The following is a 15907-nucleotide window of genomic DNA, read 5'->3' on the forward strand; positions in this document are numbered from 1 at the left end:
CAAATGTGACTTCCACTTAGCAGTAGTCGTAGTATAGATCGGGTGGTCGATTCCACAAGGAGGCAAAGAAATAAAGTTAATCAATAAATAAAATTTAGAGATAAATAATGTGAGGAAAATAGAACAAGTGATATTTTTATTGTTTTTGAAATTTAAATATTAGAAATAAAGATAGAATAAAGTGTGATGTAACAATAGGTAACAGGTAGGAAGGATCAATAGTCACCAATATGCATACTTATTTATTTGGATCTTTCATTTACAAAAGTTACACAAATGAGAATTTCACATCCCAACTATTCATTTGGAAGATTTAACATTAAAGCACAAATATGTTTTACAAAAATGTATTCAAGTGATTATTATTCTTTACCATGGAAAGATGAGATAAATCTTATGAGAAATCTAAAAATGACATTATACTATTGGCAATAATGCAATAAGAGATTGGGCATAAAACCTAACACAAATATTACTTTTACTATTTATAAAATACATAGAAAGGGCATGACTAATTCTATATAGATTTAGCAAAAGTAAATATATGAATGAGATGGAGAAAATGATAAAGATATCATCTATATTATTTTCCCTAATTTGATAATACATAGAAAGTGCATGACAATATCTATATACTATTAGTAAACATAAATATAGATAACAAGATGAAGAAGTAGAGATGAAAGAAAATAAATCACTAAAATATATAAACTTTAAGCACATGGTGAATCAAAAATACCAAACAAAGTCATAGTGCATATAGGATCATCCTAACCTTCCTAAGAAGGTTAGCCTATTATGCTAGACATTATCATGAAATTCTAGAGAGAAAATATGAGAAATGAGACTAAAATTTGGTAGAGTTTTGCTACCTAAAAATTACATACAAAATGTGAAGAAAGAGTCCCTATTTATAGAGGGAGAAAATGACTAAAAAGAAATTAAACAACAAAATGGGGTTTACAAAATAAATCTGAAATATTAATAATAAAATATGATTTTGAAAAATCAAATCTTATTATAAATATTAACCTAGTTATTTTGGAGTATGGTCAATATGCCATTTTTCTGAAGCACCAAAAAAGATGAGCTTTAAAGCTCAAAATGATAATTTTGCAAGGCCCAATACCCACAAAATATGGGTTGAAGGTGGCTGGTGGCAGATGTGGGTTTTTACCCATTCCCAGCCAATGGGGAAGTGCCACGTAGGTGGCTGGCTGGGTCAAAGTTGGGAGACTGCTTTGGGCCGTTGGAGGAGCTTGGGTCAATGTTTGGGCTGAAGCTATATTGAAGGAGCTGGCTGAAGGTTGTTTGCGTTGGGCCTGCCTGTTGGGGAGATGGGCCTTCAGCTGAAGGAGGCAAAGCTGGACAACTGCTGGACAGGTGGCACGCAGGGAGGCATCAGGCGGCTGGCTGAGACGTGTGGTGGGCTTGGATGACGACACCTAGCGACTGGGCAAGAAAGAGGCAGATTTTTGCTGGGCTTGGGCCTTCGGATTGGGGTGGCTTTGTCTCAAGAAAAATGTCATTTTTCTCTTCTCTTTTTCAGAGTTAATTGTTTTCTTTTATCTTCATTTCAAAGTGTAAAAATACAACTTTAATTCCTACAAAATAACAATAAATTAAATCATAATCAAATGTTTTCATTTATAAAATAAATCATATTAATTCCACGAAAATATTAATTAAAACTTAATTTCTTTTGACTATTAAAATCAATAAATGTGTATTTTTCACCACTAATCACATTCAAATTTGCATAAAATTCCTTAACAACCCGAGGCACAAACCCATCAAACCAAGATAACGATCGTAACCAACCCCTTTCCTCTAAAGTAAGTAAGACCCCAAAAACTCGATGAGGAGCAAAAAAGAAATTATGCTCACTAATAAAGTGACGATGCTCATAAAATTTCATGTTTTTCTCATTATCATTAAAACAGAAAGTAAGAGAATGAGCTTTGAAAGAACTTGAGGTACGGACAGGAGCACCTTTTTGTTCAGGGAGTTTGGAAGACAATTCGGGAAATGCCAATGGTGTGGTGCCCTTTGGGTCAGATGCAACAGGAGACGCTTCTGATGGGTCTTCTTCAGATTCAGTCTCATCCGCCAAATCGTCAAGAGGAACTTCAGGATTTGGCTCGGTCAGGGAAGGGTCCAACTCAGCTAGTGATTCTTCCGTTTTAGGAGAAACATCCTCTGATGAGGTGCAAGGAGGTGGTCTGATTTTTTCCTTCAATTTAAATTGGGATAAAGGAGATTAATCAAAGATGGAGCTGGTACCTTTTGTTGGAGCCACTTTGGCCTTCTTGCCTTTCTTTGTTCCAGCAGCTTTGGTCTTGCATTTGCCATTTGCCTTGGGGGTCAAAACATCAGGAGATAACGATGATTCAGAGTCATGATCAGATGGATCAGACACAACTTCAGTGGAGATTTATTGGGAATGACTTGTAGTCAAGGCAGGTTTGGCTTTTATTTGACCTTCGGAAGAGGCGAGTGGAACCACCGAGGCTAGGTTTGGCTAAGCATCGAGGTTGGGAAAAGTAACTCCTTTACTTGAAGCTCCAATTACGGTAGATCCTATAGGACCCGGAAGAGAAAGAACCTTCTTTCTTGCTGTGGTTTTAGGTCGACGGCCTATAGGAGGCGAGACAACAGGGATTGATGCTGGGACGGGAGGAGTGGTAGTGGGAACTGACTCAGGAACTGTCTCCTGCTGAGACTTCACAGATTTGGAAGATGAACCCCGGCCTCGAGTCTTCATGGCTGCTAAGAATGAAACAAGTGAAACACACAAAGAAAAAACCCTAAACACTTTGGTTATAAGTGAGAGAGACAAACAAGAAAACACTGAGTATGAAACAACCAAAGTGAATCCGAATATATAGAGTATTCAGTGCACAAATGAGGTAAGTTCAAAAATGGGTAACCGGATTTTAAATGCCAAAATATCTCCCATTTTGAAACAAATTCTTTCACACCTCAAAATTGGAAACTTTTTTAATATTTTAGAATATATTGAGATAAAAACAAATAAATTGCATCAAATAATTTTTCAAACCTTATTTTTTTATACATACATGATCCAAAACAGATTTTAATATATCATTTTTTTTTAAATTGCCGAAAATAGAATGTAAATTGCCATACCATATGTGTCCATGTAAATGTCAAGTCCTGTTCAAAAGAAACAAGATAACCATATTTTTCACAAATTAGAGAAATGAGTTATAATTCAAATACTAAGTGACCATAATTCAAAAAATATACCAATCACAAAACATATTTTAATCAATTCATTATATGTATGAGTCTAACAACCATCTTACACAGTCTAGTCAACAGGCATGAGTGTGTGCATGTGTAATCAATTTGGCGTTTCTTTTTTGCCTTTTAAAGCTAGGGTCATTGCCCATATTTGGCAATTGTAGCATTTTTCAAATTGTAACCATAATGGAGGCTATAACTCTTATACTGATGGTAGCCCTTAACACTGGTAGAGTATCCTCCAATATAATTGCTAATTACCTGGTACCAACTTACTCAGTTTCGGCTTTCACACATTAGTATAGGTAGGTTTTTTCCAAAATGGAGCCTGAAAAAGAAACTGGATTAAGGAATGCTCATACAAACATAATGATTTGATCAAATATAAATTGGATGGTCTATAATTTTTCAAATATGGTTTTTTTTTATTCCTAACAAAGTATAAGACTTATAACGTTCATTTTCTAAAATACAAAAACTATGCTCATCAAATTTCTTCCAAACATGACAAGAGATTTACACAAACACATATGCAAGGCAAGATAATCAATTTATTGGCAATTTCAAATAAAACAAACCCCCAAGAATTTCCTGAGGGAATTGAATCTGACCGTGTCTAAAGCTTTAGTAAAAATATCTGAAATTTGTTTGTTAGTCTCAACATATTCTCAAATCAATGTTTTGTTTTCAACAAGTTCCCTAATAAAATGATGACGAATGTCAATATGTTTGGTGTGAGAGTGCTGAACAGGATTTTTGGAGATATTAATAGCACTTGTATTATCACAAAAAAATGGTTAAAGTTTTAATATCAAACCCATAGTCTGCCAACATTTGTTTCATCCACAAAAGTTGAGTACAACAGCTTCCAGCAGCAATGTACTCAACTTCGGCTGTTGACAAGGAGATGGAGTTTTGTTTTTTACTATGCCAGGAGACCAAATTGTTTCCTAAGTAAAAACAACCACCTCTTGTACTTTTGCGATCATCAATGTTTTCTGCCTAATCTGCATCACTGTAACACACAAGGTTAGAATTTGTTTCTTTGGAGTACCAAATGCCTAAATCAAGAGTATTGTTGATGTAACTAATAATTCTTTTTAAAATAGTCACATGAGACTCCATGGGGTTCCCTTGGAAATGAGCACACACTCCAACACTATAATTGATGTCAGGGCGACTGGTAGTTAAGTATAGGAGACTCCCAATCATACTCCTGTAAAGAGTTGGATCAACTTTCTTCCCATTCTCATCTTTAGATAATTTGACCATAGTACCCATTGGAGTTTTAGCAGGTTTAGATGCATCGAGTCCAAATCTTTTCACTAAATTTCTTGCATACTTGCTTTGTGAAATGAAAATTCCCTCGTCTGACTGCTTCACTTGAAGTCCTAAGAAAAAATTGAGTTCTCCTACCATGCTCATCTCAAACTCTTCCTATATTTGTTTCACAAATTCCTACACTAGAGAATCATTAGTAGAACCAAACACTATATCGTCAACATAAATTTGTGCTATCATAATATTTTCATCAACATTTTTGATAAAAAGTGTTTGTCTACTCCCCCTCTCTTGTACCCCTTTGAGACCAAAAAAATGAGTTAGTCTCTCATACCAAGCCCGTGGGGCTTGTTTCAGCCCATGCAAAGCTTTTTGCAATTTAAAAACATGATTAGGATTGTAAGGATCCTCAAACCCTTTGGGTTGTTCCACATAAGCTTCTTCTTTCAAAAATCCATTTAAAAATGAAGATTTTACATCCAGTTGGAACAATTTAAAACCAAGAACACATGAAATAGCTAGTAATAATCTTATGGATTCAAGTCTTGCAACAGGGGCCAATGTCTCATCAAAATCAACTCCTTCAACTTGAGTGTACCCCTGTGCAACTAGTCTAACTTTATTTCTTATTATGGTCCCAAATTCATCAGTTTTATTTTTAAATATCCACTTTGTACCTATAATATTAGTATGACTCAGTCTAGGGACAAGGATCCATACCCCATTCCTTGTGAATTAATCTAGCTCTTCTTGCATAGCATTGATCCATGATTCATCATTTAAGACTTCCTTCACATTTTTTGGTTCCAATGTAGAAATAAAGAAAACAAATTGAACAAGGTTTACATACCTCTTTCGAGTGACCATACTCTCTTCAAGATTTCCCAAAATAAGATCAGAAGTGTGATTCTTTTTTACTCTGGTTGATGGTTCTTTTTTAACGGAGTCAGAGGAAATAACTGGATTTTCCTTCTCTGTTTGTCCAGTTGTTGTTTCAACAAAATCAGCGTTTGATACATAAGCAGTGGCTGTTGTCACCTACGAAGGTTGTGCTATCATATCTGCCATTTCTTTATGATATTGAACATCAATGAGCCTGTCAATTTCCTCCTCATGGGAATACTCAGAAAAATATTTTAAATCATCTACAACCACATTAGCTGATTCCATAATAGTTTGGGTTCTCATGTTATAAACACAATAAGCCCTACTATTGGTGGAATATCCAAAAAAATCTCCCACATCGCTTTTGGCATCAAATTTGCCCAGATTCTCACGATCTCTAAGAATATAACACAGACACCCAAATACATGAAAATAATTGACATTGGGTTTTCTACCTTTCCAGATTTCATAAGGAGTTTTATTTGTACCTGGACGCAGAAAAACACGATTAATTGTGTAACAAGCTGTATTAATTGCTTCAGCCCACAATTTCTTTGTGAGTTTTTTGCTATTTAGCATAACTTTGGCCATTTCCTGCAAAGTACGGATTTTCCGTTCCACTACCCCATTTTGTTCAGGGGTTTTGGGAGCAGAAAATTCATGCAAAATTCCAAAAGATTTACAATATTCATCATAAACAGAATTTTCAAACTCCTTACCATGATCACTTCGTATTCTTACAATCTTTCCAATGTTACAATTTTTTTCAACTCTAAGTCTTGTACATAGTGTTTGAAAAGCTTCAAATGTATCTGATTTTTCTCTTAAGAAATCTACCCAAGTAAATCTAGAAAAATCATCCACACATACAAAAATGTATCTCTTACCATTAATACTTTCAACTTGTATAGGACCCATGACATCCATATGCAATAATTCTAACACATTTGAAGTATTAATATCAGATAATGCTTTATGAGAAATTTTCAACTGTTTTCCCAATTGACACGACTCACACTCACCAAGCGATTCTTTACCCAGGTTGGGTATACCACATATGAGACCTGTATTAGCAATCTTTTTCAAGTTTTTAAAATTTATATGTCCAAGTTTTTCATGCCACAAGTCAGTATTATTAAAACTTGATGAAGACGCATAACATGTGAATTTTTGTGTGAGTGTGTAACAATTATCCAAAGAACGAGAACCTTTGAGAACAATGTCACCACTTTGATTTATAACATTACACTCATCATGCAAAAAATTAACAAGAAAACCTTGGTCACAAATTTGACTTATGCTAATTAAGTTGGCTTTCATCCCATCAACAAGAAGCACATTTTTCAGTTTCGGTAACCCTTCAATGTTTAAAGTACCTTTACCTAAAATATTTCATGTCATTCCATCCCCAAATGTTACTACTCCACACTTCAAGGATTTGAAGTTGGTAAGTGTGTTGGAATTACCTGTCATATGTCTTGAACATCCGCTATCAAAGTACCATGAACTAGATGCATACATTTTATGACAGGTAAAGGTACCCAAGCAAATAGAGCTAACTTTCTTGACCCATATTGCTTATTATTTTGAATTTCTTTTGGTCAAGAATTGATTCATACTACCAAAGTATTTAACATAATTCTTTTTAAACAAATTTAACAGAGAAAAGCACTTAGGTCTTATGTGTCCTTTCATCCCACAAAAATGACAAAATGGTACAAATTGTCCAATGTTTCTTTTTGGAGAAATTTCCTTTAGTTGTAGAACTGTTGGAACAGATGAAAACTTCGTGGGCTCTGCAGAGTTACTTGTTCCTGCAAAGCGGTTAGTTGGCACAGCAGTTGGATAGTTCATGGATTTTACAAAAACCGTTTTTCTTGAGGATTCATATCCATTAGATCCTAATCCACTGTAATCACCAGCCTTTTTTCTTGCAGAGAGAATATCATCCAATATTCCAGATCTAGGATTAAGCATTTTGACACCTGTAACGCCCTGGATAACCAAGACCGTTACACTGTGTGTTTATAAAGGTGCAAGACTTTCTAATCAAGTCATTTAATTTGAAATGTGTCACTAAAACTACAGTTGAACTAGGGTTAAAAGATTTTGGTCTCAAAAGCTTCATTTCTTATAAGTAAACATTTTCCTTTACATGGGATCCCAAAAGTAGTAAAGTTTAAAGGTTGTTTACAAAAATTTAGGATTAAAATACAGTTGTTAGCCATTCTAAGGTAAAACAGACAAATAAGCTTTTCTCGTCCCGATCCACTCCTCGGCCGTGGCGGCCGATCAGCTGGTTATGTACTTTCAGCCCCGCAGCTCTCCATCTCAGGATTGGTCCAACTTGCCTTTGCCTTTACCTGCACCACGTAGCACCCGTGAGCCAAGGCCCAGCAAGAAAACACAAAAGCAAAGCATAATCATTAAGCAAACAACCAGACAACTCACACAGTATAAACATATACTCAACAGTTCATACATTCACGTTGTTCAAGTATTCAACATACCAAGTACATCATCTCATATCATGAATCAATTCACATATGATAACTAGGGTTAGCGCTCTTAGGCCGCACCCTCTATTTATTCGACTGACTCCAGCCCGCTTAAATCGAGCTCAGTGGATATTAAGCTGTCCTCAGCTACCAGTGGTCGAGTCGCGTCCTATGCGCAAGTATTATTTATGGCACCCTTAGGCCGTTTATCAAATGCCCCATGGCATAATACCATCTATGACATTATACAGATAAATGGAGCTCTTAGTCCCATCACAAACACATAACCGGGTGCAGTTTTCTTACCTTTAGATTTCGCTAGCTTTGTTCAATTTGATCCTCAAGCACGATCCCGTCTGAGCCGTAGCGTACACTTAGTCACAGCCATAAATCAGAACCATCACCAAACCTCAAATCAAAAAACTAGCCTCGGGACCAATCTCGAGCCCTCGGGAAGCCCTAATTCCACCAAACGGGGTGGTGGAATCAAACCCCGAGCCCCCGGACAAAAACCCTAAGAAATAACCCAAAAAGCCATTTCTGGGAACAGGGTAGCGCTACAACGCCCTAAAGTGGGTGCTACAGCGCTACAAATAGAGCCTTCAGGCTCCCAGACGCCCAAGCCTAGAGTTGTAGCGCCCTAAGGCTAGCGCTACAGCACTAGTTACAGCCAGACACTACCCAGATTTCTCCTCTTCGAATTCCCTCGAGCCAAACCTTTCCAAAACTTAATCAAACCTCAACCAAACTTCAAAAAAATTCTGCCAACATCCTCAACTCATCCCATAAGTCCCAACCACACAAAACTCAGTCACATGCACTCCAAATCAAGGAAATCACCATAGCTGAACCTAGAGCCCAAAAACTCAACACGAAGAACAACTGAAACCACATAATTCAAGTGACCAAGATTAGAGCTTCTTACCTTAAACAGAGAAGTTCAACCTTAGGCTATCCTCCACTCTTCCTTAGCTTTCACCCCTCAAAGCTTCAGCCTCAACTCCTTAGAATTCCCACCAAAACTCAGCTCAAAATCCATGTTTACATTAAGAACCAGAAACTAAAAAACAACCTTAGACCTTACCTCAAATGGATGGACTACTCTTGCTAAATCCTCAAGCCAAGCCAAGGACCCTAGCCTCAAGCTCCTACCCAGACTCTCCCTGAGTTACAGCTCCAAACTCCTTTAGGAAATGAGGAAGAAACCTAAACTGAATGGGAGAAAAAATGACCCATGTTTTCCTTCTTTCTTTTTTTCTTTTAACTTCCTTCAAATTCTAGACTCTCCACTAAGGCATAAAGCAACTTAACTCTTATCCCTTATAAGCCAAATGACCATAATACCCTCCCATTAAATTTAAGGCCTTAATCCTTCCAAGGGCATTATGGTAATTTATTCCCAATTCCCGCTAATTCCTCGAGTGTCTCTAATATTTATCGCTTACTTCCCGACACCTAACTAATCACCAACTATATTCCTCAATATCAAAATAAACTCCAATATATTCTCTAAATCCCCAGAAATACCCCCAGGCTCGCCTTGAGCCGGGTATAAATCCCCGCCGTGACTTTTTCGCTAAACCGCTCACTAAGATAGCATCGAATCACAAATTACAAATATATCCACATAATAATGTGGTCTCAACAATTTATCACAAATATCTACTGTTATGCCCTCAACGGGCCAAAATTACGAATATGCCCTTCTAACCTAGTCAGGGCCTACATGCATACTAATACACATAGTCATGCATCACAGACATTCAAATAATAATCATATAACATGCTTTTAATCATTAAATCACATATAATCCAATTATACCCTCCCGACGCACTAATCAAGGCCCTTAAGCCTTATTAGCAAATTTGGGTTGTTACAACTATCCCCTCCTAATGAGAATTTCGTCCTCAAAATTTACCTGAACAACTTGGGATACTGGTCCCGTATCGTTGTCTCAAGCTCCCAGGTCACCTCCTCGACCCTACTATTCCTCCACAGAACTTTAACAAGATGAATCGTCTTATTCCGTAGTACCTTGTCCTTCTGATCCAAGATCTGAACTGGTTGCTCCTCATAGGCTAGATTTGTATGTAGTTCTAAGTCTTCATACCTTAACACATGTGTCGTATCCGAGACGTACTTTCGGAGCATAGAGACATGGAATACATTATGGACTCCTGATAGCGATGGTGGCAAGGCTAACCTGTAAGCCACTTGACCGATCCTTTCTAGAATCTCAAAAGGTCCGATGAACCTAGGGCTTAGCTTTCCCTTCTTCCCGAACCTCCTCACCCCTCGCAATGGTGAAACTCAGAGAAGTACATGGTCCCCAACCTGGAACTCCATGTCCCTACGCTTGGGATCAGCGTAGCTCTTCTGTCTGCTCTGTGAGGCGAGCATCCTAGCTCGGATCTTCTCTGTAGCTTCACTTGTCCTCTGAACCATATCTGGCCCCAAATACTTCCTCTCACCCATCTCATCCCAATGAATGGGTGATCTACACTTCCTCCCATATAACATCTCATAGGGAGCCACTCCAATCGTTGATTGGTAACTATTGTTATATGAAAATTCAATCAACGGGAGATACTTACTCCATGATCCCTCAAAATCGATCACACATGCTCTGAGCATATCTTCCAATACCTGAATCGTCCTCTCAGACTGTCCGTCAGTCTGAGGATGAAAGGCTGTGCTGAACTTCAACTGTGTCCCCATAGCCTTATGCAAACCACCACAAAACTTGGAGGTAAAAATAGGATCCCGGTCTGACACTATAAACTTAGGAACCCCATGGAGACGTACGATCTCCCTCACATACAACTCTGCATACTGATCCACAGTATATGTCGACCTCACTGGAAGAAAATGGGCTGACTTGGTGTATATGTCCACTATCACCCACATTGAGTCATGAAGCCCTACAGTTCTGGGTAAACTTCCCACAAAATCCATTGTAATATCTTCCCATTTCCACTCGAGAATACCCAAAGGCTGAAGCAACCCTGCTAGTCGCTGATGTTCAGCTTTCACCTGCTGACAGGTTAAACTGAATGGAAGAAAAAATGACCCCTGTTTTCCTTCTTTATTTTTTTCTTCTTCTTATTTTCTTTTAACTTCCTTCAGATTCTAGACTCTCCACTAAGGCATAAAGCAACTTAACTCTTATCCCTTATAAGCCAAATGACCATAATACCCTCCCATTAAATTTAAGCCCTTAATCCTTTCAAGGGCATTCTGGTCATTTATTCCCGATTCCCGCTAATTCCTCGAGTGTCTCTAATATTTACCGATTACTTCCCGACACCTAACTAATCACCAACTATATTCTTCAATGTCAAAATAAACTCCAATATATTCTCTAAATCCCCATAAATACCCCCATGCTCACCTCGAGCCAGGTATAAATCCCCGCCGTGACTTTTTCGCTAAACCGCTCACTAATATCGCCTCAAGTCACATATTACAAATATATCCACATAATAATGTGGTCTCAACAATTTATCACAAATATATACTGTTATGCCCTCAACGGGTCAAAATTACGAATATGCCCTTCTAACCTAGTCAGGGCCTACATGCATACTAATAAACATAGTCATGCATCACAGACATTCAAATAATCATATAACATGCTTTTAATCATTAAATCACATATAATCCAATTATGCCCTCCTAGCGCACTAATCAAGGTCCTTAAGCCTTATTAGAAAATTTAGGTCGTTACAACACCTTTTTGCAAAAGATCAATTTCTTTACTCAAAGAAGTAATTTCATCATTTTTGGAAGCAATAGTCATCTCAAGTTCTTCAATTTTTTCAACAAATTTTTTATTATTGCTAGCCATTAGTCGATTCTCAGAGCAAACTTTCAGCCATTGATCATACATTATTTTATAAGACTCTTTTAATGACTCCTCATCTAAGTCAGAATCATCAAAATCAATGTCAGAATTCTCATTATTTTGAATAGAATTATTAAGATATAACACATCCTTGTAATCAACTGAAGAAAAAACCATACCTTTGTGAACAGAGGTTAAGGCAACACTATTTTCCTCCTCATCACTCTGTTCAGAGTCTTGATCACTCCATGTGGCTGTCATGACTTTCTTTTTCTTTAAGGTATTTGCACACTCAGATTGAATGTGTCCAAATCCTTCACATTCCCTACATTGAATACCCTTTTTATTAGTCTCAAAGGGTTTAGAAAAATTACCTTTTGGGTTTCTGGATATGGCCTTTTTGTTTCCCAATTTCTTTATGTATTTTTGAAATTTTTTTGTCAACAGAGTCATCTCATCATCCGAACTTTCCTTCTTTTCTTTAGAAGATTTCAAGGCAATAAATTTCTCCTTGATTTCTTCTGTCTTACCTTTTTGTCTAATTTGTTGGTTTAGTTCAAAAGTTCAGAGTGAACCCATCAATTATTCTACTTTTATTTTGTCCAGATCTTTTGCTTCTTCAATTGCAGTTAGCTTCGTCTGAAACCTGTCAGGAAGAACTCTAACTATTTTTTGAACCAAAAAATTATCTTCAAGTTTCTCACCAAGAGCAAAATATTCGTTAGCAATATCTGACAATTTCTCATAAAATTCAGTGAGGGTTTCATTTTCATTCATTTTCAAATTTTCAAATTTTGTTGTGAGCATAACAAGCCTAGAACGCTTGACATCAACAGTTCCTTCAAATTGAGTTTGAAGGATTTGCCAAGCATCTTTGGATGAAACACAAAATCAATTTAATGTAACATTCACCAACACCATTAAAAATAGCATGTAATTCTTTATTATTGTAAATGGACAGTTTATCTTCAGCATCACTCCAATCAAGTTTAGATTTTATCTTAGTTACATCATCGCTTTCTGCTGGAGGAGTCCAACCACTTAAAACAGCTCTCCAAGCCTTTTCATCTTGAGATTTGATGAAGGCTCTTATTCTAACTTTCCAATATGGATAGTTTGAATCATTGAGTAAAGGGGGGGGGGGGGGGAGGGGGGGGTGAGTTATGGAGCCTCCTTCTATGAAAAAAGCCATTGCAAGAACAAGAACAACAAACAGAATAAACCAAGATCACACTCAGAAATGAGTGACCCGCTCTAATACCAATTGAAATTCCATTTTTAGTAATTACCAAATTAATTAAACCATGTGAATTAATTAAAGTGCAGAATGGTAATTAAATATTTAAACAGATTTCAGTTCTGTCGGGACAGAATCCGAACTTGTCACGACAGAAACTGAACACAATAAAAAGACAGTGCAACAACAATAAAGAACACAATGGATTTTTACAAGGTTCAGAAACCCTTTCGAATAACCTACTCCTTGGGGCCACGCTCAGAGAATAAAACCAATTAATAAAGAATCACAAGTACAAAATATTGACTTAAACAAAACAAGACTCCCTCTTGAGATTTGCCGCAACTTTGTTGTACTTCTCTTCACTAATCTGATCTTGATTGAAACGCTCAACCACTTGAACTCCCTTCAATGGCTAGCGAGTGCTTGCATCCTCCCGACGCAAGGCTTGTAAAAATCCTCTCCCGAAGACTTATAAAAGTTGTGTTCAATTTACAATGTGTATTCACTCATGAACGTGGTATAAACTCACCACATAAACTAAACTCTCATATTTCTACAAGATCACGTGAATACTATGATTTTGAATACAAATAAGGAACTCTCACAAATATTACAATACACTCACAAATTATGCATCTAAGAGTTCACTATTTCTCACTGCCTTTAGAGCCTTATTTATAGAGTCTTTTTTCGTGCTCATAAAGGTTGAGAAAGAATTTTCTAATAAAGGAAAGAATAATTGAAGATATTCTTGATTGATGAAGAATGGCCTTTTTTAGAAGATGCTGATCCGACAGATACAATTTTGGTGGAGACAGCTAATACCTGTGTCAGATCTAAAAACTCAAGATAGAAATAACAATTAATGACTGATTTTTATAAACTAGAGCTACACGAAAATATATAGACAAATATTCCAGAAATGACTTTGAGTAAGTACTGAATATTTGCAAGATATTACTTCCATTTATAAACAAATTGTGATAAAATATAATTAAATAAATAATGTAAATATTCCACAAATCACAAGAAATGGAAAGTGAATTCTGAAAAGCACAATAAGGGAAACAAAAATTGATCTTTTAATAAAAAAGATATTTCCATAAAATATGCCAATTTTGGGATTTATAGGTTTCACCGACGATATTGTCAATTCTATACCGAGAACAATTATCCTCGGTACAACCTATACCGAGAACATATTCAATGTCTTCAGTAGAAGTTTTCCTCTACTGACGAGGATGTATCGAGAACCTTCTACCGAGAACATGTTGTCGGTTAAAGCTGTACTGAGAATATTCGGGCTTCTACTGATGACCTTTGTTCTCGATATAGCCCTTGTTTTTTATAGTGTACAGTACTCAAGTAAATTTGATAGATCACTTGTTTTTTATCTTAAAAATTAAAAAAAAAAAACTAAGATCGAGAAAAAAAAAGTTGGGAAGAGCTAGAATTTTATTTGAGAAGCATAAAAATCGGCTAAAACAAATTTGTGAGTATATTATAACTTTAATTAATTAATAAGTTATTGTATTTGTAAAACTCCGCCCCAAAAAAAAATTATATGGCAAATTACAAAAACGCATACAGTATATGAAAATTGAGTTTGTTGCATTGATAATAAAGAATGATATATTTCAATGATCTTATATAAATAGTGTTACTAATGAATTAGAGGTTTTATTTTGCTTTGAGTTGAATTTGTTTTTTTGGCGTGTATAATATGAAAATAGATATTTTGAAATATTAATTAAAAAAATGGTAATTGATGTTAGATAACTTACTTTGAATTAACATTTAATTTAGAGATTCTTTTACTTTTAAAAAATGTTAGCTTAGAATATTTTTTTCAGATACATTATTAAATTTATTTGATATCTTAAATTTGCACTCATGCGTATGGTACGTAACATAAATTTTTATTATAAAGATACAACGTACACCACATGAATTATTGATTCTAGTGAAGAAAAAAATTAGACGTTGCTAGAACACTAATGTTATCGTTGTATCTTTTGGCAAAAACGATGTCGTTACTAGATCTTTGACGCTAAAAGTCTCTTTCTAGCAACGACTTTCACATTGGCATCACTAGGTCTTTTAACAAAGACTTAGTTGCTAGATGTGTTTAATTTTGTCATTAGAAGTTCTCAAAATTTTGATATTCATAGATTTCTAGCAACCATATAATGGAGCTACAGCGACAATATTGTATATATATATATAGTATTTTGATTTAATTAATAACTTCTATTAAAATTAGATAGTAATAATTTGAAGAAAACAAACAAAAATATATATTAATAGCTTAAATTCATAAACGTTGTTATAGAAAATAAAAAGATGTCCTAACAATAAATTAAATAAACTAAATCTAATCCTACTTACTTGGTGCCCAAGGATCAACAAGTGTGGGAGGTTGTGGATGATGAGAAAATCCAAGCTATAGCTAGCGTTGCATGCCTCTAAGGATCATATGCATTCCCTCATTTCTTGCTTCTCGTCAGTATTAGGCAAAAGTAGAAGAAGTATGTTTGGGTTTTATGCGTTTATAAAACTATATTTCTTATGTAATTTATTCATTATTAATAAAGTAGTAAAAATTATTTTTGTTCAATCAAATTGCGTTGTTTACATGTTTCATTACATGATTAATTATTATTAATACAAACATTTATAAAATCCCGAACATATATATAGTTACAAATATAGTGGATTATTATAATTGTAATTATATGTTCAAAAATATTTTGTCCTAAGATTAAATCAGTAAACTGGATTTTTAATGATTGTGTAATCTACGATAAAATCTACTTACACATCTGGTGTGATATCATATCCAAGACATTGACCAAGTAGATAAGATCGGATGTATTTGGTTACATTGGACT

Source organism: Humulus lupulus, chromosome X (assembly GCF_963169125.1).
Source record: "Humulus lupulus chromosome X, drHumLupu1.1, whole genome shotgun sequence".
Classification (NCBI taxonomy): Eukaryota; Viridiplantae; Streptophyta; class Magnoliopsida; order Rosales; family Cannabaceae; genus Humulus; species Humulus lupulus.